Below are 4,431 nucleotides of genomic sequence, written 5' to 3'. Positions count from 1 at the left end.
AACCACTAAAATTGAGAAAGAGAAGATGGGTTCACCAATTCATTCCAACCAACAGAGCTCCTCCCCCTAATGAAAGGGGTTTAGTGAATCATAGCTCCAATTTCAACAACAATTGCCATCAATCAAAGTTAAACTAAATTGCAAAGAAAGATGAAGAAGAAGAAGTAAATGCTTGAAGATTAAGAAAATGAAGAATAGAAGTTCCAAGATGAACCAAGAGTAGCTCTCTGGGTCTTTCTCTCGGAAGTACCAAAAGAGTTTCCAAAATACAAATGCTAAAAGTGTAACAAATGACTAAGTGTAAAAAGTAGAGTCAAAGTGTGAAAAAGTCAAAGTCTTTACAAAGTACAAACTCAATCTCTATTTATACTAGTCCTAAAGATCTTCAAGTGGGTTAGCAATGTGGGCTTTCTCATTGTTCAATTCTTGGCTCAATTGAAGAAGTTGTTAGCCTTTGTGATGAATAAGGGAAGCAAAGCAAGTTGGCACCAATTCTGGCCCATTGAGGGGCGTTGTTGGCAATAACTCAGGCCTTAGTGCACGTTGGCAACGTGCATGCCAATTTCCTGGAAGTGAGTTTGAGACTTGGGCGTTGCTAGCCCAAGTTGTTGCAAACAACTTGCTCTTCCTCTTCTTGGCTCTACTCTCATGCCTAATGTTGCCCAGAATTTGAGTATCTATCCTTTGCTTCAATATGGACTATCATACATCATTGGAAAGCTCTTGATGTCTTCTTTCCAACGCAACTGGAATCACTCAATTTGGATCTCTGTAGCTCAAGTTATGCTCCATTGAAGGGGACATGGTCAGGCTGCTAAAATCGCAGGCGTTTTTGGCAAAAACGCCTTTGTATTTCCACGTTGCCAACGTGCTCAGATTCTGAAGCTCTAAATGAAGCCATCTTTTGAAGCTTCAAATGAATGCCAACCCCATACTATGATATATGGTTGGAAAGCTCTGGATGTCTACTTTCAAATGCCGTTGGAATCACCTCATTTGGATCTTTGTAGCTCAAGATATACTCCATTGAAGGAGGTAAGGTCAGGCTGTCCAGCTCTCCAGCGTTGGCAACTTGGTTGGTGCCTTGTCTTGGCGTTGGCAACGTGAATGATGCATGTCCCTGGCGTTGGCAACGTGGCTGGTGCATGTCTTTGGCGTTGGCAACTTGCATGGCATGGCATATGGGCGTTTGGAACTTGGTTGGCACGCCATTGGGCGTTTGCAACGCGGTTGGTGCGCCATTGGGCGTTTGGCAGCCTGGTTGGTGCGCCAAGACTTGGTGCCAAAATTTGCTTGTGTGTGGCGTTGGCAACGCCAGATTCAAGTTGGCAACGCCAACTTTGCTTCTTCCAGGGCCAAGCTTGATAGTGTGGCGTTGTTAGCCTGCGTTGTCCTCAAACACGCCAATGCTTCCTAGCTCAAACAACGTGCTCGAGCTTCCATATTAGTGCCAAAATTGCTTGTGTGTGGTGTTGGCAATGCCACTCTCAAGTTGGCAATGCCAACTTTGCTTCTTGTCTTCCTCCAGGGCCAAGTTCCTTGCTTGTGTCTTGTGTGTGTGGCGTTGGCAACTTGGTTCTAGAGTTGGCAACGCCAACCTTGCTTCCAGGGCCAAGTTTGCTTGCTTGTGGCTTGTGTGTGGCGTTGGCAACTTGGTTCTAGAGTTGGCAACACCAACCTTGCTTCCAGGGCCAAGTTTGCTTGCTTGTGGCTTCTGGCGTTGCCAACTTGGTGTTCAAGTTGGCAACTTGCAATGCTTCATTTCCTTGCATTTGGGGCTTAAGTTTCCCTCTGATTTGAGCTTCCATTCCTTGCCACATTATGGACTATTGTATATCGTTGGAAAGCTCTTGATGTCAGCTTCTCAACGCAATTGGAATCATGTCAATTGGATCCTTGTGGTTCGAGATATTCATCCTTGAAGAGGGGAAGGTCAGGCTGCCATTTCTGCTGATCATGCACTAGCACGTTGCCAACTTGGTTTCCAAGTTGCCAACGTGCTACACCTCCTGGCAGCACCAATTTGGGCGTTGGCAACTTGGAAACCAAGTTGCCAACGTGCTCTCTCATCCTGGTTGCATCAATTGGGCGTTGCCAACTTGAGGATCAAGTTGGCAACATACATCTCCTTCTTGCTCCAAGATTTCCTTGCATCATGACCTTGTTGCTTCATAACCTATCATTAACCAAAGAATTTGCTTCAAAGTTTTGCCATTCTATGCAACAATTTTCAAGAGATTCATTCATGCTAATTCATTTGTCAACTCCTTGAATTCTTTGCACAAGTATGGCCAAATTCCACCTAGTTCTTGGTTCATGAATGCATGGAGAGAAAATTCACACAAATGCTTGTTTATCTCAAAGAAAGTGAATGAAATTAAGCTAAAACTACTTAAACTAACTAGCTAATATAGCAAAGATGCAAATGCATCACAACACCAAACTTAAACCTTGCTTGTCCTCAAGCAAGAAAAGAACTATGCACAAAGATTTCTTTTAATTGGAATGAGTTGAGGAATAGCTTGTAATACCTTGGTGAGTGAAGTGATTAAGTAACAGTGGGATGAACTCTAAATCATATGCTCATGCAAGGGTTTCAGTGCTCACTAGTCCTCACATATTGGGAGTCGTAAGTCTTAGGATATTCATCCAATTGGTATTATGGAGATCTCTTTATATGTAATCACCTTGAAGCAGCTTATAATTTTTCTTTGCTTTGGCCTCGACTCTAAGTATCATGTCTCAAGGCGGCTCTTTAAATAAGTTTTCAATCAATACTCCTAAACCAGTTGGTTTTGAGGTATTAGGTGTTAAAGCACCCCTCGGATTTACTTGCTCAAGCCTCTTTCCTTGACACACTTCAACCACAAGCATTTACTAGGATAGCAACTCTTTAAGTTTTTGTTTCATTCTTCTTTTTCTGCCTAGTAATTGATGCTCAGAGCCTTGGGCTATGTTCTTTTTTTTTTTTTTCTTTTTTTTTGCTGCTTCTTGGATCAATAAGTGTTTGAGAGTCTCCATAATACTTCTTTGAACTCTAGTTCCTGCCTATGAGCTCCCATGCAAGTTTTCACAAACATGAAACCTCAATACACAATCATACAACTAGAACCACCACTTCTCTTAATCTTTTGCTTGCCTCAAAATAGAATTTTTTTACTCCTCAATCATTCTTTTTCAAAGAAATGTTCTCTGTTTGCATTTTCATAGGTATTGAGTGCAAGCAATTTCAAGAGTATGGTGTTATGACACATCAAACATCTTAGTTATTGAACTAAAAAGAAGTTATACTAAGCAGACAAACAGAGGTACAATATCACTTTCAATCATAGTAGTTTGAATACAAGACAATCACTCAACAATACAACCTTTTTGAGTTTATTTGCTTTACTCCTTGTCATCATCATTGTTGGTCTTTATATCCCTCTTTGTCTCTTTGGTTGATGATGCTTGATCCTTTTCAAGATTGAAGTGATCGCCTACAATGAATTTTGAAAGTTGCTTGTCCCCAAGCACTTGAGAGATGGTTAGCATGCATGTATGCTTGTGATCTTCTAGACATAAGTTGGTGTGGGGACACCAAACTTAGTTCCTTTCTTACTTTTATATGCAGTGGAATGAATACATGTAAGAAACATCAAGTACTTCTATTAAGGAAATAAAATCTAAATTAAAAGTAGCAATTGTTAAGTAATTTTTCTGATTGTTTGGAGCTAGTGACTAATCATGCAAAGGGTTAAAATGTGTCTTTAATGAAACTTTTTGGTGGAACACCAAACTTAGCACCTCACATTCACCTTTGAATTCTGTTGGTGTGTAACACCAAACTTAGCTCCTTGCAATGCAGATAAATATACTTAACTCTTTTATTGAATTAACTAAGAGAAGAAGACTACCTTTGGTTGGGTTGCCTCCCAACAAGCGCTTTTTTATCGTCATTAGCTTGACGGTTGTCCCTCTTTAGGGCGGATGATGATCATAGTGCCTTAATCCTTCCCCTCTCACCGTGAGCTTCCTTCCAGTATCATTCTTGGTGATTTCCACATGTTCAAGTGAGAGGATTTTGTTCACTGTGTAGTATCCAGAAAAGTGTGGAGATGTCCCTATTGGTTGGTAAGTTAGCATCACTTTATCCCCTGGTGAGAAGTCTTCAGTGGGGATTTTCTTGTTTCTCCATCCTCTTGGCATTTTCTTCTTGGGACTCTCTTCTTTTCCAGGAGATAGTTCAGGTTTTGGGATCTCAATTTTTGGACTGTCCTTGCTATGAATCTTAAATGCTGACTTTGATTGCAGCTTCTCCTCTATTCTTTGAGCTTGTTGCAGCACCTCCACCTCTTCATTTTCTTTCCAGCATGAGCTTGGAAGTGCCTCATCAGGTGCCTCTTTCAAGTTTGGATCTATGGAATCAATCTTCATACACTCTTCCTCTTG

This window comes from Arachis stenosperma, chromosome 9 (assembly GCF_014773155.1).
Source record: "Arachis stenosperma cultivar V10309 chromosome 9, arast.V10309.gnm1.PFL2, whole genome shotgun sequence".
NCBI classification, from domain to species: domain Eukaryota; kingdom Viridiplantae; phylum Streptophyta; class Magnoliopsida; order Fabales; family Fabaceae; genus Arachis; species Arachis stenosperma.
This window is presented reverse-complemented; position numbering follows the sequence as displayed.